General features: G+C 55.6%; 1 protein-coding gene across 3 annotated transcripts in view; it reads left to right on the top strand.

Moving 5' to 3' along the window:
* The first annotated feature begins 2,969 nt into the window (after positions 1-2,969).
* The window catches only part of ADGRG1 (adhesion G protein-coupled receptor G1), a 36,926-nt gene continuing 15,512 nt past the window's right edge, over positions 2,970-24,383 (top strand). For 2 of the 3 annotated variants that reach the window (XM_010596058.3, XM_010596059.3), the window contains exon 1: positions 2,970-3,076. The gene's annotated coding sequence lies outside the window, so the exon portion shown is untranslated. Of the gene's footprint in view, positions 3,077-21,698; positions 21,931-24,383 lie in introns of those variants that run through there. The other variant, XM_064273979.1, reaches the window with a different exon arrangement.

Genomic DNA, 24,383 nt, shown 5'->3' with positions numbered 1-24,383 from the left:
AGGAATACTAAAAAAAGACAGGAATGCTAGTGGTATCTAACCCATAGTGTCAGGAGGATGAAAAGAGAATGACCCACATAAAGCAGATGATCTTACACAGTAAACCCTCCAGATATTGCAGCCATTATCAGTACTGTTATCGGTACTAATAATAAAACCTGTTGCTGTCGAGTCCATTCTGACTCATAGCGACCCTACAGGACAGAGTAGAACTGCCCCAGAGTGTTTCCAAGGCGATACAGAAGCAGATTGCCACATCTTTCTCCTGCAGAGTGGCTGGTGGGTTTGAACTGCCAAGCTTTTGGTCAGCAGCTGAGTGCTTGACCACTAAGCCACTAGGGCACCTTAGTAATGATAACTTATTTGGTCCCTCTCCTTTGATTCCCAGAGCCCTCCGTTGGTTGCTTGTCTTCCAGGCCAGACTACTCAGAGCTGGGGTTTGCCTCCCACGAAGACTGGCTTGTTGCCCAGCACATAGTAGGTCTCTGAGAAGCCTGGCAGTGACTTGGCAAGCTGACTCCTGCCCTGGCCAGGCTGCCCAGCAGATCCTTTCTATGTGGCCACAGTGGCAGCTGGCTCCAGGCTTCTGGGTTCCTCCCTTGGGTTTCCAGATTGGCTGGGTTCCGTCATCTGTAGAGAGAGTGGGGCCTCCAGCTCTTCATCTGTGCCCTGCTGGTCTGTGCCCTCTGTGGTGTGTGGGTGGGGGGTGGGGGGCAGCAGCCCTGCTGGCCTGGCCTCTGGGGACAGCTGAGGCTGCCCTAGCTACCAGGACGCAGGGCTCTCCAGGATAGGCATTGGGGAAACTGAGGCTAAGAGGGATGACAACTCACCCAGAGCACACAGCATGTCAGAGGCTCCCCATCCTTTCCCGGAAAACTCACCTCCACTCCCTCCTGCCCCTGGCAATAACCAGGTGCCACTGAGGGAGGAAGCAGCAGACCTGAAATAGTCAAGTGCACATGGCACCCCGTGGGGAACGAGGCCGTTAGCTTGGAAAGCACAGCTCTGCTTTCTGGAACCTCTGGACTCAGGGACTCCCTGTACCCTTGGGATGGCTTTGCTGCCCTTCCTCCTCCTTGCAGCCAGCTTTAGGGTAGATGGGCAAGGGGTATATTTTACCTTCAGCAACTCCTGGCCTCCTAAACAAATAAAAAAACCCAAACACGTTGCCGTCAAGTCAATTTCAACCCATGGCAACCCTATGTGTTATACGGTAGAACCGCTCCATGGAGTTTTCTTGGCTGTTGCAACAGTTAAGTGCTTGACTGCTAATGGAAAGGTTGGTGGTTCGAACCTACCCAGCCGCTTTGTGGGAGAAAGACCTGGTGATCTTCTTCTGTAAAGATTACAGCCAAGAAAACCATAAGGGGCAGTTCTACCCTGTTATATGGGGTCGCTATGAAGTCAGAATAAACTTGACATCACCCAACAACAACACCAACAATCTTCATGGAGCAGATTGCCAGGCCTTTCTTGCATGGCACCAAACTTTCAGCTAGTAGTTGAGCGCTTAACCGTTTGTACCACCCAGGGACATCTCCTGGCCTCCCAGGCTGTCAGAAATGCCTCCGTTCATGCTCCCTGCACGTGGCATCAGGAGACTTTCCAGGCCCTTCAATTAGAATGCAGATTCCTGTGAGACAGAACGGAACCAAAGTTCCCGGAGCATCTGCCGTGTCCAGGTCCTGTGCCGGAGGTTTGGGAAGGCCAGATTTATGTGTGGTAAGGAGTGCCACTGTGAAGTCAGGCCACCTGGGCTCCAGTCCCAGCTCCGCGGCTCCCCAGCTATGTGACCTTGGTCTGGCTAATTCTCTTCTCCAAGCCGCATTTCTCCTCCTTGTCCTCTCCCTTCTTCATCATCATCCTTACAGTGAATGTTTATTGAGGGCTCACCAAGTGCCAGGCGCTGGTCTGAGCAGCGCGTTTTACTCCTTGCCACCACCCGTGGCACTATGGAGACAGTGTGAGGGAGCACAGAGCGTGGAATGTGGTAAATGGTCAATGTGTGACTTGGGAATTATTTATCTATGCTGTAAGGATGAGGAAAGACTGGAAGTCTCACTCCCAGGGCGGATGAATTTTTTCTGAAGCTTCCAGAAGGTTAAGTGAATCTTAGCAGTGGGAGGCAGCTGACAACAGAAGCGAGTGGCTGGAAGGAGGATGGGGATGTTGGCCCATTTCCTAAGTTCTCTATGAGCTTTTGAAGCCATCAAGCAAGAACGGTTCCTTGCCTGGGCCTCAGTTTCTTCTTTGGCCCAGCAGGTGGACTAAGGAAGATCATTTCCAGAAGCCCCTGGCGCATCAGAATGCTGAAGCCGGGTGCATGGTTTAGGGGACGTCCAGATGGCCCCTTTGCTGTTCAGACTACCTGGGGCTCAGAGCGTGGGCACGAGGCCAGCCCGCCGTCATGCGTGGCCAGGCTGGCCTCATGCCAGGCTTCATAACCCCGCCCGGCGTGTCTTCCGCTCTGCTGGTCAGCGCCGGCTCCTGTCCAGCCAAGGAGGCTGGACTCTGCTTCAGGAAGGGGCAGTTGTCGACTGGGCCTGGGGGTGGGGGCAGCATCTGCAGGTCTGTTGCTGTGGCAACACTGGCCTCTCTGAGGAAAGTTCAGGGTAGAACAGCCCCGGGGAAGCGACAGATGGAAGGCGAAGTGGCAGCGTTACCCCGGTCTGCGTCCAGAAGCCTGGCACCTGTCTGCCTGGATGGGGGTGAGGTTGAGGTCCCCCTGTGCCGGGCGCTGAGTCATGGTCATCCCCCAGGGTCACTGCCTCCGTGCTCTCAGCCCTGCCCCCCTTGGAGACGTTCGTGAGTCATATAGCATCATCGTCCCAGCCCCAGGAGGAGGGAGGGACCCAGCTGGGGCGGGAGGGGGCGTCCCCCCAACACACCCCGGCTCCTCCCCCCTAGCTTCACACTGGCTGCCCGCCCTGTCCTGCAGCAGGAGAGGGGCTGGGAGGCTCCCACGCTCACCAGCTCCCATGGCAGCGGGACCAGGAGGGCTGGTTAAGCCTTGAGGGGGATCCCGAAAAGTGGTCCAGCCACCTGGCCCCACGCAGGACCCTCCACCTGGCACCAGGTACCAGACCAAGGGCTCGACAGCAGGAAGGAGGAGGGATAGAGTGTGTGTGTGGCTGGTGAGCAGAGGGTGGAGGTAGTTAAATGAGGAATTGGGTGCGGTGTCCTGGCATCTTGATGGGATCAAGCCCAGATGGCTGTTGCTGTGGGGGGTGGTCCCTAGAGTTGGAGGTGCATGTCCTAGGAGATGCCTGGAAAGGGGATGGGGCCCAAGAGGAGCCGAACCTCTCAGAACCACTAGTTATTCGTTAGCTGGGGAAACTGAGACTCAGAGTGGCACAGTCGCTGGGTCCAGCAAGCTGGGTCTGCCCTCTGGGTTGTGGGATAACTGTCCACTCCTGTCTCCACTGGAGAGATGAGAGGACTGAGAGGGCAGGTGGTTGGCTCGAGACCACACAGCAAGTCCAGAGATGGAGAGAGGTCTAGGGAGATGGAGCCAGGGTCCAGCCTTGGGGAGGAGAAGGTGCTCCTGAGGCTGGCATCCCTGTGGCTACCCTGGGGGCTGGACCGGGCTCCCAAGTGAACCAGGGTCAATCTGCCTCTTCATCACCCATGGGTGTAGATGATCCAGCAACAGGGTCAGGGCAAGAGCCCACAGGGTGAAAATGAGCCCTGGGAGCTAGGGGTAGATAGGTGGGGAAGCAGAGGCTGGGGGCTGTTGAGTCCCCTGCTGGTTAACCACCAGACCTCAAGACTCCCATATGCTTGGAACTGATAGGACCTGCCCACCCTGGTGCCACCGCAGTGCCCGCCCTATTCCACACAGGAGGAGGGGTGGGAAACCGATGTTCCTGTACTCCCCCCTCCCCAGCCAGCTTCCTTTTTGTGGTGACGAGTGTGTCCACATGGGAGGGGACTGGTGCGCATTTTACTGAAGGGGACATGGAGGGAGTAAGTCGGGGCAGGGCTCTCTCCCCCCTCCCCTGGAGCAGCTCTGACCTGGGGTAGGGGGAGCAGGTAAGAATAGCCTTTGTGTATGTGTGTCGTTCCTTTGGAGGGCCAAGCAAGTTATTCATCTAAACATTTATTGAGCACCTACTGCATACCTAGTACCATCCTTGGAACTCCAGGGTGCCACAGACCCAGAGCCAGGCCCCCTGCCTCTTCCCTGTGGGGCACTCCAAGGGGAGAGGCTGGCTCCCTGGGGTCAGGGACTCAGTGAGAAAGAGCATCCCTGGTTGATGAGAGCCATCAACTGCTGAGTTGGTTCCTCAGTGTTCAGGCTAGGAGTCTGGTGGGGTCTTCCCTGCCAACGTCCAGGGTGGGACTAGCTCTTAGGGCTGGACCTGAACCCCTTTTCCTTATCCCAGGGGCCTAAGATATGAATCCTCCTTGCCTGACTTTCTCTCCGGGACTCAGTTGCTCCAGCTGCAAAATGGGTGTGTGGGGAGTGATACTAGCTGCCCTGCCACCCGTGGTCCTGGGGCTTGGCTCTGCGAGGATCTGGTCATTGAAGATACCTCTCCAGGCATAGCTGTGAAGGAGAGGCTATGCCAGGCAGCCTGCACTATTGTTGCTGGCTTTGGTGCCCTGGATCAGCCTAGCTGTGACGCCCGGACTTGTCAGGACACAAACAAACAAGACAGTTAAGATGTGAAGCTGAGGAGTGAGATAAGCATGCTAATAGAGGCCTGGAGACCTGGATGGACATGGGGAGGCTCTTTGGAAGGCAGTTAGGCTGGGCTTGGAGAGTGGTAGGTGGCTGGGTGGGGGGTGGGGAATGAGTGGGGGCTGGGAGTGGGAGGCAGGGGTAAAATATGTGTGTATCAGGTTGGGGCTGTGCTGGGGGTGGGAAGGGGGCTGGGAACATGCTTTCTGACCTCTGCCTAGCACCAGCCTGCACTGGCACTAGGCGGGCTTAGGCACCTTCACAGTCAAGGGGGAGCAGGGAAGGCATGCCTGGTGGAGGAAACTGCGCAGTTTGGGAAGTGACAAGGGGCAGGGGCAACGGGGTGTGTGACTGCACAGATATCTGGCATGGGTCACCTAGGACGGGTCACCTAGGGCATTGAGCACCAGGCTGGCAGGTCCTAATTGCTCTGTGTGTGTGGGCGGGGGGGGGGGTGACGGGCAGGGCCGCAGTGAAGGTAACAGCACCCAGGGACAATCTGTAAGTTGCACCCCCTCCACCTGATTTCAAGGCGAATAGATGTTGATCGTGGCAACGCATCAGCAGAAATGCCTTCCCTCCTCTTGTCCGGTGGCCTCAGTCAGGTGCCTTTCATATTTGTGGCACATTGGAATGTCATTCGAGCCTCATTTGGCTCCCCCTTGGACTTGCACCTGGGGGCAGATGTCCCCCTCTGCCCTCCCCATGCCTCTGGTGGTGGGAGGACCAGCAGCCAGGCCAGGTGGATGCCATGGGTAGGCTGGGTGGCCTGGCTGCAACCCCAGCCGAATGGGGAGGGCAGGTTTGTGATGTGGGGCTGGTCTGGCTTCCTCGGCCAGGGGTTGTTGGCCTCCAGACTTGTGCGTCAGGGGCAGCTGTGTGGCTGTGGGGGAAGAGGGGCAGGTGGAAGAGGCGGCAGAGCTGGGGCAGAGTCTATGTGTGTTATGGGATAGCCCTCCTAGCAGGGACACGGCATGACAGAAGCTGGATGTGGGAGAGGGCAGGGATGGCATGGAGGGGACCCCCACTGTCTGCACCTCAGCTGAGCCAGGCCCCGGTAGCTTCATCAGCAAGAGCGCGTGTGGGTGGCAGGCGATGGTGCTGGGCCTGTTTCAGTGGTGCAGGGAGGGGAGCTCCCGCCTCCCAGGTGTGAGGAGTTGGCGGCTGGGTCCTGAGAGGCCACAGGGAGGCGGGGATGGCTGGGGGTGGAAGAGAAGTGGCAACGCAGCCCCCAGCCCTGAACTGCCCCTCCTCCCTGACTAGTGCCCTAGCAGGGATCCCCTCCTCTGGGGCCGCGCTGTGGGCCCGCCTTCTGACTCACAGCAGATGGGGCATCACGTGAGCAAATCCACAGCCAAGGGTGACCAGGACCCCAGGGACCAGGCAGATGGCAAATGGGGGTGGGGCAGGGCTGGCACAAAGGGGCCTCTCAGATAGGGTGGAGGCGGGGCCCTGGCTGGGCCTCAGCTGCCCCAGCCTGCTGCCTCAGAGCCATCACTTGGCTAAGACCTTGGCATAGTAACCCACTCCAGTCTCTGGTCTTCACACCCCATCTGGGGTTCCTTGAAGCCCTTGGGGAGTCCCACAGATTCTGGGGTCAGGCCTGGGCTGCTGGGAAGGGGGGCAAGGGTTAGGGCAGAGGCTTGGAATGCAAGTTTTCTGACCATCTCTCGGCACCAGCCTACTCTAGCACAAGGTGGGCTGAGGCACTTTCTAGTCCCCTCAAGCCCCAAATTCCCTGCTTCTTTGGTGGCTTGGCCTGGGCTAGAACAATTCCAGACTTTCTCTGACCTCTGGGCTCTGCACTTTGCATGCATGTTTATTTCTGTGAAGCAGGTGTTACTGCTCTGCCCACTTCAGAGATGAGGACACCGAGGCAGGGGGGGCTTACTCAGGGAGTAACCTGAGTCTTTGGGGCTCTAGATTCTGGGCTCTTGTCCGTGTGCTCTTCTGCCTCTTTCAGTGGCGAGGGGCTCCTCGGCCAGGCCAGACTTCGTGCTGGGCGTTGGAGGGTATACGGCATTGTCTTAAGCCCCGCTACTACCAGTGCCAAGCCCGTGTTCCTCTCAGGCAACAGGACCCACTGAAAAAGCAAGGCTGGCTTGCATGGGGAGAATCCTTTGTTCCTTTCTGGTTGTGTGACCTTGGGTGTGTGCCTCAGTTTCCTCATCTGTAAAAAGTGGGTGATAATAGTACCTTTAGGAACTCTGGTGGTACAGTGGTTAAGCATTTGGCTGCTAGCAGAAAAGTCTGTAAATCGAACCCACCAGCCGCTCCTCAGGAGAAGGATGTGGTAGTCTGCTTCCTTAAAGATTTACAGCTTTGGAAATCCTATGGGTCAGTTTGGCTCTGTCCTATAGGGTCACTATGAGTTGGAATCAACTTAATGGTAGCGGGTTTGGTTTTGGTTCTGGAAATGATACCTACTTCAGGGACTAGTGCGAGATTTAGGGGAGTTAACATAGTAATGCATTTAGCATAGTGTCTGACCCATGTATATGTTAAAAAACAAAACAAACAAAAAAGCTCCCAAAAAGCCAACAGTGCAGTTGCTTTGACTCTGATGCATGACGACCCAGTGTGCCTCAGACTAGAACTATATGCCATAGTTTTTTCAAAAGTAAGTTGCCAGGCCTTTCTTCTGAGGTGCCTCTGGGTGGACTTGAACCTCCAGATTTCAGTTAACATTGAGCACATTAACCATCTGCACCACCCAGAGACTCCATGTAAATGTAAATGTTAGCTTTTATTATTCTCTCTCCCATTGGCCAGATGGGCACACTGAGGCCCATAAAGGCACAGTGCCTCTTGAAATAACTTGGAAGCCCTTCTTCCTGCCCCCTGGGAGAAGTGGGGCCACCTGGGCCCTGGTGGAACCCATCCCCAGCTCTCTCTCAGCCTGACTGCGCTTTGGCAGGCGGGCCAGTGTGGTGGGCGTCGGGATCTAAGGTTGGTGTCTACTCAGGCTCACGTGGTTTGTGGTACATTTGGCAGTTCCAGGAAGACCTGAAGCATTGGGCAGAGAAAAAAGCTTAGCCCCAGCGGAGCTGGCAGATCTTCCAGGCACCAGTGGACAGGACTCTCTGTATAAGTGGGAGATGGCCTGGGGGTGGGGACTTGGTTGTCCAGGAGCCAGTCCAAGCTCCTGTCCTCTGAAAGGCCTGCAATTCTGCAGCTCTATGTATCTGGCCTGGCTCCCCAGGCTCAGGGCCACTTAAGCTAACTCCAGAGCAAGCAATAATGAAATATTAAAACCACATCTGCCACCTCTCACACCCTTTCCAGTTCAGAATCTACTCCCTAACGCTTCGCGTCCTCAGGCCTCTGTTTTCCTCCCAGAAGCCCTGGCCTGCGTTCTTCAGGCCCATGAAGGGGGCACCAGTTGCTGTCCAGTCGATTTTGACTCATGGTGACCTTGTGTGTGTTAGAGTAGAACTGTTCTGAAGGGTTTTCAATGGCTGATTTTTGGAAGTAGATTGCCAGGCCTTTCTTCCAAGGCACCTCTGGCCTTGCAGCCTTTGGGTTAGCAGTTTAGCTCATTTGCACTACCCAGGGACTCCATGGAGAGGGGCAGGGGAAAGCAAACTGGTTTTGGAGGCTTGTATTTGCTGACAAAGGTTGCAACCTCTCTGGACCTCAGTTTCCTTGCCTGTAAGATGGAGTTAACAATACTACCCCTTGCAGAGCTGCTGCTGGAATTTAGGGCAATAAGGGTCGCAAAGTATGTACTTAGCACAATGTGTGGCTTCCAGAGGTCCTCCATCAACCCAGCTGAAGGTTTAATCTAGGCAGCCTGGGACTTCCTTTTGCTCCTTGAGATCTGAGGCCTGACCTGCTTGGCCACTGTCCTGGGCCTGGTGGGGAGACCTGGGTTTGAGCTGAGCAGGTCTCTATGGTCCCTTCTCTGCTGGAGATGAGTTCCTTGGGCTCCTGGGGGTACAGCTAGAGGGCTGACCCCTCCTAGGTCCCCAGCTGAGTGTGGCCTTCAGGCTGTGATTCTGTGGTTGACACCTGGGCCTCTGGCCATGTGGCAGGGGAATGACTGGCCAGACCCATCTGCCTCAATGGCAACAAATGCAAGGGGTGAACCCCAGGAGCTGGCCGGGGTGGCTGAGTCACTCTCAGCCCAGTGCCTTCTGCCCACGGCCCCTTGGCTGTGTCATTGTCTGAGCATGTGTCAGGCGGTCTGGGGGATACTCATGACCCAGATAGCCTTTCTTATGTGCAGAGCTCCACTGCCGATAGAGACTCTTGTTCACTCTTGGCTGCTGCTTGCCTTCTGAGATTTGAATCTTTAACTCACATTCAAAGATGAGGAAGCAGGTCAAAGTTCCCCGGCCAGTCAGTGGTAGTGAGGACTTGAATGTGGGTCTCCTGCCTCCTGGAATGGACTTTTTCCCAAGGCACCACAGAAGGGCTGTTCCCACTGGAGGGAGTGAGTTTCCCAACCTTGCAGGCATCTAAGTTTGTCAGGGCAGCTGTAGAGGGAACTTGGGCATCATGTGGGTTCTTTCTGGCTCCTTCTTACCCTGAGATTTTCTGATGCTGGTGGAGAGGGGCACCCATTTCCCACTTTCTCCCTAGCTGTTAAATCTCTTAGCAGCTCATGGGTCATTCTTGGGACATCAGGCAATGCTTGTGGTCATGGCACTTCCATCTAGAAACCCTCTCCATAGCCTTGCCTGCCACCATGCCTGAGATTCTACCATTAGCGCCATCCAGTTGCATCTACAGAAGCTCTTGTTGGCGTGTAAATATCTCCGTGAGCTGGATGGGTGCCCCAGAGGGTGCGAGGGACTCAGCGGAGAGAACTGAGGGGAGGTGGAGGGGGGCTGCCGGAGGGGTTGGGAAGGGGTGGAACATCCACCTCCCAAATCCTCAGGGAGCGGCGCTGCACTTGCTGTCCCTTATCCAAGAGGCCGGAGCCTGGGCCAGGTTGTTTCTGATCCCATGATGCTTTCCCCTCCCACATACCCGCAGGTGACATCACCTTGCTGGAGCCGTGGGCAGTGGGCAGGGCCCTGAAGCAATCCTGGTGCGTGGGTTCCTCAGAGCTGTATGTACTTATCCTATGTCCACTGCCACACCTACTGCACCCTCTGTGGGGGGAAGGGTCTGTTCTCCAGCTCCTCAGCTGGGAGCCCGGGCTGCCTGGGGGCCTGGTGTCTGACCTGGGGAGAGGAGGAGCTGACCTGGGTGCAGCACTCAGCACCAGCCATGAAGGAGGACAGCCAGTCCCTCTCCATGGAGATACTGCGGTAGATGACAGTACACGTAGGACTCCCAACTCTGCTCCCACACTTGGGCTTCGGGAGCCAGAGGCAGGAGCCATAGTAACTGCCGTCCGGAAAGAATGACCACAGGGAGCATCTAAAGACCACAGCGAGCAGTGAGGCAGTAAGCGTAGGGTCAAAGGTGGTCTGGCCTCTGTTCCTGGGCCATTAGGCCTTGGACTCTGCTTCTGTGCAGTGTCCGGCTCTTACTTCCATGTCAGGGAGACTCCAGGGCAAGGGCGGGGCTGCCGTGCAGGACAGTGGTGGCAGCACTGGCTAAGGGGTGGACAGAGCTGGATTTCAATCCAGTTTTACCAGCTGAGTGACCCTGGGCAAGCAGCTCCTCCTCTCTGAGCCTCAGTTTCCTCAGCTGTAAAATGGGAGTAATTATACCTCATCATGGGGTGGCTGTGTGAGTGATGAGAGGTCAAGTGCATATCCTGCTGTTTGTGCTCCATGTAGTTCCCTTCCCTGCCCCAACTGCCTTGTGGGGCTTTGTAGGCTAGTCCTTGGGTATACCCTCTTTCCAGGTTCCTAGACCCCAAGTCCCCCCTAGCCACAGACGTCGGCCATTTCCTCTCTCTGCTACACCTTGGGGAGCCCACATGGAGCCCAGGAGGAAGCTCAGTGGTTGCAGCAGTGAGAACATGACCCACCCTCATTGACAAACCCCCTCCCTCGGTCTCCTCTTAGCCCTGGGTCATAGGAGTGGGCCTTTAAGGGGTGTGGGTCCGCTAACTTTGCCTTTAGGGACAGAGAAAATCCAAGATTTGGTGCTCACAGGTTTAAGATGGCATCTCAGCCGTCATCTACTTGAATGACTGTAGGAATGTGTCGGTGGCTGTACGGGTTTAGGAAAGGCTTGGGTTGCCAGACTTTTGTACCGCAGGACTTCTCAGAGCCTTTACCAGGAGGCTATGTATTGTGACTTCTCCAGGAGGGGGAGCTAGGCTGGAGTTTCAGGTCCCACCCCTACTCTCAGGCTGTGCACAGTCTTGGGGGCGCCTCCCTGGACAAGCATCTAGCAGAGGCGTGTGTGCCCCTGACCCTAGAGAGTCAGAGGCTGGGGAGCGGGGATGGCTCAGTACTGGGGCCCCAGACTCTGAGTGGCACCTTTGTGTTGGAAGCACAGCATCAGGAATTGGCTCCTATGGGGAAGAGACTTGGAGCCTGCCTGACCTGGGCTAGAGCCCCGGCTCTGTCTCATCCATTCATTTATTCGATTACGCATTTCTTGAGCATTTGGTATGTACCAAGTACTGTGCTGGGTACTAGACATACAAGTGGTGAACAAGACAGACAAGACAGAGCGAACATTGAGAAATGGATACTAGGTATGCAAATAGCAGGGTAATTTCAAACAGCCTTGAGCGCTGGAAAGATAATAAGACAAGGTGTGGGAGGGAGTGAGGATAGGGACGTAACTCTGGTTGGATGGTCAGAGAAGGCTTCATAGGGGATGGGACATTTGTGAGACGGAGCTAGCCAGGGGAGGGGTCCTGGAAAGAATGTGCCATGTTGAGCAGAGGCCCTGAGATGTGTCTGAGGACAGTAAGGAGGCCAGAGTGACTACACTTGGTGCAGGGAGAGGATGGGGATGAGATAAGGCAGGAAGAGTAGAGTGGGGCCACTAGCTTGTTATTATGCTGCTCTCTGAGCCTCCCTGATGGCATAGCAGTTAAGTGCTACAGCTGCTAACCAAGAGGTCTGCGGTTCAAATCCACCAGGCGCTCCTGGAAAACTCTACTGGGCAGTTCTACTCTGTCCTATAGGGTTGCTACGAGTCAGAATCAACTCGACGGCACTGGGTTTTTGGTTCCTGAGCCTCAGTTACCTGGCTTATAAAATATACCTTACAATTTTTGTCCCCTATCCCCCTTCTGGAGGCACTGGCGATTCAGTGGTAGAGTTCTTGCCTTCCCTGTAGAGACCTGGGTTCAATTCCCAGCGAAATCACCTCAAGAGCGCATACACTACCCGACTGTCAGTGGAGGCTTGCATGTTGCTATGATGTTGATGTTTCAGTGGAGCTTGCAAACTAAGCCACACTAGGAAGGAAGGCCTGGCGATCTACTTCCAAAATCAGCAAGTGAAAATCCTGTGGACCACGACAGTTTGATCTGCAACTGATCATGGGGATGGTACAGGACTGGGCAGTGTTTTGTTCAGTTGTGCGTGGATTTGCTATGAGTCAGGGGCCCATTCCATGGCAGTTAACAACCACGACTCTGATCAAGACTGTTGTGGGTGTTAAGTGAGAAGGTAGGCTGTAAATCTCTTTGTCGGAGACTTGGCTCTGGGCAGCAATGAGCTATTACAGGTATTTTTATTATTACAAGTGAGTGGATGCTTGGTGACCATGGATGGGACCCAGGGTACTGTGCCTCTGTTTTTCCGGGCATCCCTGCATCAAGTGAGGAGCGCTAAGTGCATGTAAAATGTGAGGAGTGCCCATCTGTGGCCTCTCCCCAGCCCGCCCCCTGCCAGCTTCTTTTATATGCAGGGTCCTCTGATCCAACAGTGGCTGCCTTCTCAGACCCAGCCAGCCTGAATACTTTCCGGACAAAGGTTCTACCAGAGAACAGCAACTCCTTTCTTTGCTTTCTTTTCCTCTTCCTCCGGGGGCCCAAAATAGTGCCTGAATAGGACTCAGCTCTGGGCCAGCAGAGAGACAATAACAGCCTGCTGACTGAAGCCACCTCCTGGCCCTGGCCCATCAGCTGGCGGTGGGGAGTGGGGGGTGGGGGGCTGGCGGATGGAGGGGTGCTGCAGGGGCACTCCATCCCCACGACCCCAAGTCCCCACTGCCTTTCCTATGGCCTCTGCCAGAAACTGTCCCCAAGCACCCCCACTTGGTCTGGGAAAATGCTCAAAGCTGCTGGGCTGAGACCACGGGTCCCTTGGCCTTGTGAGCACCCCCCCACCATTTCCCCCTCTGCTGATGGTCTGGAGCTGACGGCCTTGGGGGGTGCCCACCTCATGGTTCTCTTCCATGCTCTGTCTGGCACATGGAGGCCACCCCACCAGAGGCGTATCTAAGGTGTGACAGGTATGGCATGTGACCTGGGTGCCACTTGAAGGGGGAGGGTGCCATGGGTGCAGTTTCTCCTCCCGCAAGCCTGGTAGACACAGAGGCATAGTGAGAGGCAACAGAGAGGGGCACTTGCCTCTGGGGCGCAATCTCAGGGGGGTGCTAGAAGAGGCATGGAATGACATTCCGAGGTGCCACAAATATGAAAAGCGCCTGACTGAGGCAGCGGACAAGACGGGGGAAGGTGTTTCTGCTGACAGTTGCCTTATCAACCTCTGTTCATCTTAAAATTGGAGGTGGGACACAACTTAGAGATTGTCCCTGGGCCCTCATTACCCTCTCTATGCCCCTGCAGGGGCACAATTTCAGTACTTGCCCTAGGTGCTGTTTTGCATAGATACGCCTCTGCACTCCACAGCTTTGATGTTATTTTCACTTTGACTCAATAGCTATGAAGACCTTTCAGAGCTCAAAGGAATGTGACCTTTTGGGAGGAAGCGAGCTCCTTGTCACTAAACCAAAAAAACAAACAAACAAAAACCAAACCCACTGCCACTGAGTAGATCCTGGCTCAGTAACCCTATAGGACAGAGTAGAACTGCCCCAAACAGTTTCCAAGGAGCACCTGGTGGATTCAAACTGCCAAACTTGTTTTGGTTGGCAGCCGCAGCTCTTAGCCACTACGCTAGAGGGTTTCCTCCTTGTCACTGGAGGTGATCAAATAAAGTTTGGATGTGTATCGGATGGAGGGAGGTGAGGGGGTAGGCATTTGGTCCTGAGGTCTTTGTGTCTCCGGGAAGATCTGGGTTGGAATTCCATATCCCTCCCCTACCAGGTGTGTGGCCTTGGGCAGGTCACACCACCTCCCTGAACCTCTGTTTGCCTAGCTATAAGATAGGCTCAATAAGACTGACTGCAGAGAGCAGTGAAAATGGATCTTTAAAGCACCGTGGAGTGCCTGGCACATAGTAGAGCATCTAGAAGCTTTGCCTCTCTGGGCACAGAAAGGAGCCTGGCCCACGCTTGGCTCCCAGGTACCCCTGGAAGAAGGCCAGAGAGAACCTCTGGTGGATCCCTGGTGCACTGTGGCAATCTGGGAAGATTTTCTGGAAGAGGGGGGTCCTAAGAATTTTGCAGGGAAGTGTGGCACACATTCTGAGCTCGTAGCAGCCAACGGTAGGGGCTTGGAGTGTTGTCCGGCCTGGGTTGAGGTCAAGGTCACAGGCCGGCAGCCTCCAGGGGCCAAATCCAGCTGCCAACAGGTGCTATTTGGCTACAAGAGTGGCCCCCATGGGGTTCTAAAAAGACTTGAGTTTAAGTCGATGTCAGACTGGCAGATTTCAAGTAAAAATCTGGATTTCTGCTTCTCTTGAGAAATTTGAAGCACTGGCACTTTGAGGTCCCTAACAGACAGGCAGGTGTTGTGTTCTCCAACGCGGCTCATAGCCTGTGGTCCTAAACCCTACCCTGCCTTATGCTAGCCTTCTGCCTGGCAAAGGCAGCCTCTGAGTTGGGGGATTTGGGTGCTGGACAAGCTGGACGTCGTGCACTGCACTGGGTCGGGGCGGGCAGTGACGTAGTCCCTGCAGCTGCCAACGGTTGCCAGGGGAACGGTTGCCAGGGGCTGCTGTCACCTGCGCCCCTTCTCCCCGACTGGCTGCTGGGGCTTGTCAGCCCATCTTCCCAGGCTGCCCCCATTGTCTGGAGCTCCTGTGAGGGGGTGGTAGCTGGGGCCGCCCAGCTTTTGAGTCTCCTCTGGCCTCTGGAACTGGAAGGAAACTGATCCAGCACCCCAGCGGAGCTGCAGCGTGCAACCAAGGAAAGCCCCTGGCTCATTCATTCACATTCACACCCTGTATGTGTTTGCAGTCCACCTATGCCACGAAGGAGGAGTCCAGGTAGGATTCTTCCCCTCTGCCCCTGCTCCCCTCCATCCCCACCCTCTCTGTCCTGGCCCCTCTCCCCTGGCGCCCTCCCTTCTTGTCCTCCCCCTCCCCTCTTTACCTACCTCTCTCCTTGTTTCCTTCCCTCCTCCCCTTTTCCATCTCCTCCTCCCTTCCTCTCCCCATTCCTTTTTCCTTCTGTCTCCCCTCCCCCCCATCCCCCTTGTTCTCCCCTCCTCCCCTCCCTACCTTCCCTTCCTCCCCCTTACTGTCCCTTCCAAGCCCTTGTTCTCCCCTCCCCTCCCCTCCCAGGTTCTCTCCCCTCCCCTCCTCTCCCCCTTCCCGTCCCAGCTTCTCTCCCCCTCTCCATGCCTCTTGCTCTCCCCTCCTCTCCTTCCCCTGCCTTCTTGTCTCCCTGCCCTCCTGTCTCCCTCTCCATCCCATTTCCCCCCACAACGATAGCACAACTGCAGGGTAGGGTAGGGCAGGACTTGACACAGGGACACTAGGGAGCCATGTAAGTCTTGAGGGTCTCTCTAGGGGAGTTGGCCAATTACACCAACAGCTTCAAGAACTACCAACAAGTTGGTGAGGGCCCCACGCCTCAGTCAGACCCCCACTGAAGATTTTTCTTGGTTCTCGGGCCACACCCTCACAGCCTGAGAAGTGCTGGGAGGAGTGGGCCCAGGGCCTGAGGAAGAGGCCTTAGTGCTGGGGTGAGAAGAAGGAGGGGGTGCTGAGGATGAGGGGTGATTTGGCAAGTTGTGATAGCTCCCGTGACTGGGGCCCTCAGGGAGATGGCGGTTAGCTAAACCCAGGGAAACACTTTTCAGAGGCATGTTTCCTGTGAATTTTAGAGAACAGCACTTTCTAGCAGGTCAGGCCAAGGGGAGGTGGGCTTCGAGACTGGAGCCTGGCTGCTCAGTTCATGCTCGTCTCCACCAGTGCTAGCTGTGTGACCTCCCAGGCCTCGGTTTCCTTATTTGTCAGTTGGGTGCAATGATATGTCTCCAGGTTCTTGGGAGGATGAAATGTGTGCAAAAAGTGTAGAACAACATGTTGAGTTTTCAAAGCGCTTGATTGTCTCATTGGTGATTCCTGGAGGTGGTGAGCACTCTGCACATGAGGTGTGCGAGAGCGGGGGACCCTGATGCTGAGAGATTCTGTGCTGGGGGCTCAGTGGGCTAAAATCTTGCTCCGTGCCCTCACTCCCTTCCCTGAAGGACACCTGGGCACAGTGTCTAGGGACTTGGGTCAGGGTGCCTCCAGGACCCCCAGCCCTGCACAGACCCCAGCCTTAGTTGCGGAGGGTGCCCAGCTGTGTGTCCTGTCCACCCCTCAGCCAGGGACCTGGGACTTGGAGGAGGGCTATTGGCTGACCTTGACAATGCCATGGGTCTCACATTCCAAAGATGGGCGTGTTGCCAGACCCAGGGTAGCTGAGCTGCAGCCCCCAGAAAACAAGCAGGGAGGTAACCACTGACCTTGGGGCCTGGCCTTGGGCACCATGGGAACACAGACAAAGGAAGGGGAACTGCAGCCAGACGGCTGAGGTAGCAGGCTGTGGCTTAAGAGGAAAGAGCCTGGCCAGGGTGGAGGAGATGACCCGCCATCCTCTTTGCCCCTTGCTGCCAGCCCAGAGGTAAGTCCTGCCTTCACCTGAGGGCCTTCTGAGTCTTGCTCAGTTTGTATGGGACCCTGGAGGGCCCTGGGCTACAGAAAATGTAGGCAGGGTGCAGGGATCCTAGTCACCCACTCAAAAGAGGAGGAGACTGAGGCCTCGAGAGGGGACAGGCTAGCCCAAAGGTCCCAGGACTAATTAGTTGGTCACAGAGCTGGTCCTGGACCTTGTGACCCTGACTCTTGGTTACCCGCCAACCCTGCTGTGGAAGCCTTCGCTCCCCGGGACATGTGCTGACTGGTGTGCGTCCTACTTAGTGCCCTACTCCTCGGGGGACGAGGCTGAGTGGGGACTCAGCCATGGCCTCTGCCTGGCTGCAGACCACCAGGGCCTGGAGCATTGGCTGGCATCAGGGTCCCTGGACAGCTTGTGAAAAACCTTAGTGCCCTAATCCTGCCCCAGACAGGGCTGATTCTGGGGCAGCCAGATCTGGGGCCCACGATCTGCATGCTCCTAATCCCTTCTCCTCCCTTAGGTTCTATGTCTCTTCAATCAATCCCAAAATCCTAAGAGCCTTTGATTCTCAGCTCCCACAACCTCTTGCATCCTTACCCCGCCCCCCCCCCCCCCTCTGTCTGTCTCCCTTCTAACATTCTGAGTGTCTCAGCGGCTTGGGGCAAGGCCGAGGGCCCAGCTGGTCATGGTTGACTTTAATGGAATGACTGACCTAGGGGATGAGGCTGGCAGCTTCCCTTTCCCCATGAGCTGGTGCTGTGGGCAGAAGGGAGGTGGGACGGGCTGAGTATACCCCAGGCTCTCCAGGGCCCTCTCACCTGAAAGTGTCAGTGACGGTTATGAGTTGGTGATGAGTTGCCCTGGGGAACACCGCAGCCTAAAAGGCTCCTGTGGCCCATTTCATGCTAGTTAATGGCCTCTGGGACAGCCCAGAGGGGAGGGAGCCAGAGAAGAGGGCTGGCAGGTTTATTTGTGGGGTCATTTTTTAAGGTTTCTGGAGGGTATTCTTCATGTTGATAACAGGTATCTGTCTAAGAAGGACTTCACCATCACATTGGGCTGGGGGAACTGTCGAACCAAGCTCTGTGGGTTTCTTGCCTGCAGGACTTATCAGAGCCTTTGATGTACTAATAATGTACAATAGCAAATACGGCCTGCAGCACTTCTCAAACCTGGGGACTAGCGCTCCTTAGAATGTGCTTTGGCAAGTTCCCTCATGGTAAAGATGGGGAGACTGAGTTACGGAGACGGGAAGGGACTCAGTGAACCACAATAACTGAAAGCATGGGCACTGGGGTTAGGTGGACATGGGTTTGAGTCCTGGCTTGGCCACTTTGGACTTCAGTTTCCTTATCTTTAAAGTGGGGATGCTAGTAGTATTTGTTTCATAGGGTTGTTATGAGGATGACATGATTCCATGATTAATAGAATTCATTTCACAGAGTTATTGTGAGGATTATATGATTAACTTGTGGAAAGTGCTTTGCATGATGCCTGACACCCACTGAGCGCTTGTGACGGGGGAACTGGACTCCTCCCTTCTTTTGCGTGGATTCCAGGCTCCTTTCCACTGGGCCAGAGAGACTCCTGTGTTTCCCACCCACCAGCTGGTGTCCTGCACTGTGGGGCCAGGTGGTGGTGGGGCTGTGGAGGCCTGAGGCCCCGGGCATTGGGGTCCTTGCAGACGTGTCATGAGGCTGGCATGCAGGGAGGAGAAACAGTGTACGCAAAGCCATGGAGGTGGGAACGTGTCAGCCCAGGCTCATTTCTGGCTGGGTGACCATGCTGGTCTCCCTGGGGCTTCTTGAGCAGATGCCCCGTTCCAGATGCAGGAGGCTGTGGCTAGGAGGACTCAGTCCCTTCAGGTGGGTGGGCCCTTCCCCACTCCTCCCCTTCCTCAGCCTCCCCATGGGCCAGGGCTCATCTGAGTATGCAGAGGGACTCTTGACCCCAGGTCTCGGCTGGAGCAGAAGCGGCAGGGAAAGGTCTGCACAGGCCAGGCAGCCCTCCAGTGGGTCCAGTGCAAGACTGTGAGCCTCACCCTGGGCATGAGTGGGCAAGGCCTTGGCATCAGCCAGCTTCTGGGGGCAGGCACCTAGCTGAAGTTTTTCCTACTTTACGTAGGCAATTCCTGACACCTGACATCACTCTGCTTCCCTCAGCTCCCAGAATGCCCTTCCTAGGGAGCTCTGTGTGGTCACCGAGCATGGCCCTCAGCAGCCGTCAGTGGGGTGAGGACAGAGGGAGGGGAAAGCAGCTCAGCATTAGCAAGCTGTGCTCTGTGGAGCTGTGGGTGCTGCTGAGGGGCTGAGGTGCTGGAGTGGGAGTAGGGTGTGGTCCTGAGTCCCACCTGGGTCTGACAGGGGCTGGGGGGGGCACCTCCACTTTGATCATTGGCTACATGGTAGTTCTAAGTAAGACTTACTTGCATACAGAAGTTTGGAACCGTTGGAAGGAGGGTCCTCTCAGCCCCCACCCTCAGCCCTTTGGAGGAAGCACCTGCAGAAGTTTCTGCTTTCTCTAATGTGCCCCTTGCCCCCAATGGCTGGCCTTTGAAGTCTGTCCTCTGTCCTTCTGAGCATCCTCCTTTGTTTCGCTTCTCCAAAGAGCTAGCCTGTCTCCGCCCCCAGCCTTCTTCTGCCTGCTTCCTCCTCCCCATCCACCCATTCACACATGAACACACACATATACACACCCATGCACCTCGCAGGCACCCCAACACATGAATATACTTGTACCCACACAAAAGACACAATGCACCCATCTACCCACACGCACACACATGCACCCCCTCACATGCATACACGTGTACCCACACAAAATACACAATGCACCCATCCACACACATGCACACAGGTCCACCCACACATGCATACATATACACACATGCCTGCACATACATGTACCCACACAACACACACATGCACCCATCCACACACATGCACAGGCACCCCCCATGCGCACACACACACACATGCACACAATGCACCCCACACATGCACACATGCGTGCACACACACGTACCCACACAAAATACACACATGCACCCATCCACATGCATGCACAGCCACCCACACACACACCCATCCACACACATGCACCCCCACACATGCATACATGTGTACCCACACAAAATACACAATGCACCCATCCACACATTGCACACACATGCACCCCCACACATGCATGCACATGCACACATGTGTGCACACACATGTACCCACACAAAATACATACATGCGCCCATCCACATGCATGCACAGGCACCCCCACACACGTACACACACATGCATCCCCTTTGCACACATATATGCACATGCATCCCCCTCACACACATACACACGTGCACCCCCTCACACACACATACACACAGATGCATCCCCCTTACACACATACACACAGATGCATCCCCCTCACACACATACACACAGATGCATCCCCCTCACACACATACACACAGATGCATCCCCCTCACACACACATACACACACATGCATCCCCCTCACACACATACACACAGATGCATCCCCCTCACACACATACACTCACATGCATCCCCCTCACACACACATACACACACATGCATCCCCCTCACACACATACACACACATGCTTGCTTACACTCTCGAGGATTCCTCCTCTGCCCTCTCCCTGCCCCTCTCCTGGGCCAAATCCTTCCTCCCCAAGGCCCTTTACCCAGGGCTTGGCCCCGAAGGTCGGGGAGTCGGCAGCTCCATGTGGACCCCCCACTGGACAGCAGTTGAGGAGCGGGGTACGGAGGTGCACGGGGAGGGGGGGCAGAGGAGAGCTGAGCTGAGTTCTCTCCCTCTGTCTCTCCCGTTGAGGGACCATTGAGGAGGAGCCCCTAGGTGGGCAACACCTGACTCAGATATGAAGATTGACTCTGGGGCTCCCTCCCTCCCTGGGTCTCTCCACACCCACCAACCCAGGCCCTCCCTTTTACCAGCCAGCTATCCTTTAGGAAGCCCCTCCTGGGTTCCCGACATCCTGCTGAGCGCTGGGAGCACCATAGAGGAGCATGGCACACCCTGGCCCCGTCATTCACCAGGTCTTCCTCACCTCTCTCTGTAAAACAGGGCTGCTGGTGCTTATCCCAAGTGTGTAAACCAGTGGTTCCCAAGCCTGCAAGTGTCACTCAATGGGATACTTATTAAAGCCTGGCCCCTGTGCCCTACCCAGACCTGCTGCGTCAGACCCTCAGTGCGTGGGCCCTGTGAACCTACATTTTAGCAAACTCTTTGAGGTGCTTCTGCCCCCTGGCAGGTTTGGGCACTTCTGATGTGAGCACCTTGCGGCAATGGGGACCATGTAGGTTGAGCATGGCCTGTGGGCCAGTAATGGTAGCCAGTTCTGATGGGAGCTGGGGATTAGGTAAGATTTCATGGGAAGGATGTCAAAATATGGTCTCAAAAGATGAGCTGGGTTGTCACAGGGATTACCACTTGCTGTCAGGTCTACTCCAACTCATGGCCACCCCGCGTGTGTCGGAGTAGAACTATGCTCCATAGTAGAACTCAATGGCTGTGCTTTTGGAAGTAGATCACCAGGCCTTTCTTCCAAGGCACCTCCTGGTGGCCTCAAACCTTCAGACTTTCGGTTAGCAGCCAAGCTCGTTAACCATTTGCTCCACCCGGGAACTCCGTTACAGAGACAGGGAAGGCCACGGGAGCAAAGGTCTGGGAGTGGGACGCGTCAGTTTAGGATTGGCCAGTGAGCCACAGTGTGTGGAAAGGGAAGGAGAAGAAAGGGAGGGGGGCCGGGTTCAGGGCATCTTCCTGGCTGGAGGTGTCGCCTGGCCGGGAAGGGTTAGCCCAGAGCCGTCTAGTCCTGTCCACTCAACTTCCACCTCCATCCTCCGGAGGAAATGGGTTTTCCAGGAGCCTGATCTGGACCGGCGGTGATCGTGGCTCCACTAGGCATGGCAGAGGAAGTGACTCAGTCCCCTAGGGGAGAAAGTGAGCCGTGGGTCCCCTGCCCCCGCCCCGCCCCACCCCCACCCCCCCGATGCAGAGGGGCAGGACTGGGCCTGAGTTGGAGCCCCTTCTCCTGGCCCAGTCAGCTCTGGGGTAAAAATGAGGGTCTCAGCTTAGGCAGGCCCCAGCCGCCCTCTGCTCTGCCTGGCCTCTTGGGAGCCCTGGGATGGTGGCCCCCATTGTATCTGGCTAGGCCGTCCTGTTCTGTTCTCTGACTGTGTTTACGGAAGGCCTGAGGTCAAGGCTGCTCAGGAAGTGGAGGTGGGGAGGGTGCTCCCCTGGGGGCTTGGTCACAACCCCTCTCTCCCAGACTAGAATCCTCTATACTGCGTGTGGCCCTGGTTGTCCCCCATTTTATCTCCTGAGGACCTTGGTCTACCTGGCCCCCCAAGCCAGTGGGCTTGGGTGAGTGCGAGCATGTTCTCTAGAGTAAGTCTGATTTTGAACCCTGATACCACCCCTGTGTGATCTTGGAACCCATAGCTCTTCTTAGACTCAGTTTCTTGATCCGTAAAATGGGAAAGCAATAGAACCAGCCACCCAGGATGCCTCTGAGGATTTAATGTGATAACACAGATGTGTCTACTGCTGTTACTGTGTTGTTGATAGAACACCCCTTCTCAGTGACTCCCCTGGCTCTGGGGGCCTCTCTGGCCGCAGTTGGTTCTGATAGGACTTGATGGCTTGAGGCCAGTCTGTCCAGCTCTGCATCTACCTTTCCAGAGGCCTGGGGGTCTAGGCCTGTGTGCAGGCTCATGTATGGGCTCCTGGCTCCTGGTGCTGGGATTCAACCTGCAGAACAAGCCTCCCCACAGCTGTGCCTCCGATCCCGTGCCTTGTCATGGATTCTGACTGTGAAGGAGAAGGTGTGGTGAGATGGGCCCCAGGAAGGGTCTCTGTGGTGTGGTGGAGCGGTGGAGTGGGGGTAGGACAGCGCCAAGTGGACATTCAGGATGATGCCCTCTCCCTTCCCCATCTGGGTTGGAATCTTCTTCTTGTCCCCAATCTAGCCCTCTTACCCCTCAGCAGGTTCTGGAACAGCCTGGCCAGGGCTGCAATGAGGGAAGTTTTCTGGGTGGGGTTTCAGCCTTCTCTTTGCCCTCCCGGAAGGGAAGTTTCATGCTTGAAGAATTTCCCCTGAAGGTGCTCTGGAGCTGGTGTGGAGACTGTGCGGGGTAGGGGGGTGGCGTGGGGGGACTGGGAGCTATGACAGGCCAGGGGTGGGGGGTGAGTCCGGGGCAGGCATGAAGGAGCTGGACAGGAAGTATACAGAGGGGTTTATTTAACACCTATGGCGCTTACCATGTGTATGGCCCTGTTCTACCGGGGATCAATTCATTTAATTTTCACAACTACCCTCGAGGTAGGCTCTGTTTTTATTCTTATTTACAGGTGAGGGAAGTGAGGCCCAGAGAGAGTGAACAACTAGTGCAAGGACACACAACTAGAGAGTAGGGGAGCCAGGATTTGAACCCAGGCCGTCTGGCTTCAGAGTCCACTCCACTGACTAAGGGTGGGTTAAAGGAAGCGAGACTGTCCCTTCTAGACCCCTGAGAATGTTGATAGGGACAGAATTATCTACTTTGGAGCAGCTGTTGAAAGAGGTGGGGTGGACAGGGCATAACCCAGAAACCGTCAGGGTCTTGCAACCTTCCCTCTTATCTGTGTTTGGATCTCTTCCACGACACCCCATGGTGGTTCGGCCTCACTCGTGTTCCTCCACTGATGGGGAGCTCACTCCCTGGCTCTACCCCCGATGCCCTCAAGCACAATCCAGGGGGCTGATGCAAGGCAGATGATTCTGCCCCACCCTGGGGCTTTGTCCTCCAGCAGTAGTGGTCCACTCTGAAGGCTAGTGGGCCGGAGAGATGCATGGGTTCTGGTCAGCTCCACTCTGCTTGCTGCGTGACCTCAGGAAGTCACTAGCCCTCTCTGGGCCTTGGATCCAGACACCAGAAAACAGGAAATTGAGACTGGTGCTTAAGGTGATGTGTGAGCTATGAGTTCACAGTGCAGTGCAGTGGTCACAGCCTGAGGGCTGCCTGGAGGTGGTGACACTTGGATAGGGGCTTGGTATTAAACAGAAACAGAAACTGGCAGAAAGGAGAAGTAAAGAGGAGGTCTGGGATGTTGGGTTTCCTTCTGGTAACCAGAGATGGTGGGAGACAGTTTCAGAAGGAACCAAAATGCTTAGAAAGGACGCAGAGTGAAACCTTACAATCATATTTTCGGAAACAGTGGCTGTTCCTGAAAATGCTTTCACGTCCTTCCTCTTCAGGATGTGATGCCACCAGGGAAAAACGAGGAGCCCACTCAACATATGACTGGGCTGATGAGTCTGAGAAATTGGTGCTCTACTCTACATGGTGGGACATTGGGAACCGGCTCTGGCTTGGAGAGGCCAGATTGGTTCAGGAAGGTGAAAGTGAGCACCTCCCTGGGACACTTCTCCCTGTGATACTGCCCTCAAACGTGCAATTTGAAAGTCATCTCTTCCTGGAAGCCCACCTTGGTTTCTCCCTAACACAGATTCCTTGCATGCCTCCAGGGCGCCAGGCCTCTCTTCATCTGGCTTGTGGGAGATGGTTGCATCTGTCACCACCATCAGATGCAGCTCCCCACAGGATGAGGGTGCCTGTTCATTTCTACACCCAGCTCTGTCACGGGGTTGGGCAGCAGTTGGCAATGCGGAGGGCCAAGCCATCTGGTGTATCTTTACAAGTGCCAGGCACAAAGGTTCCCAGACAGGTGCTATGGTCCTGTCCAGGGGGGGAAAGCCCTGGACTCTGGAGCAATCTTAGGCTAGTCATTTAACTCCTTGGGCCTCCGGTTACCTGTCTGTGAAATGGGCCAACAGGAGTGTCCACTTCACAGTACTAGAG

This window comes from Loxodonta africana, chromosome 21 (genome assembly GCF_030014295.1).
Source record: "Loxodonta africana isolate mLoxAfr1 chromosome 21, mLoxAfr1.hap2, whole genome shotgun sequence".
Lineage (NCBI taxonomy): Eukaryota > Metazoa > Chordata > Mammalia > Proboscidea > Elephantidae > Loxodonta > Loxodonta africana.
Note: the sequence above shows the minus strand (reverse complement) of the source record. Positions and strands in the feature narration are given on the sequence as shown.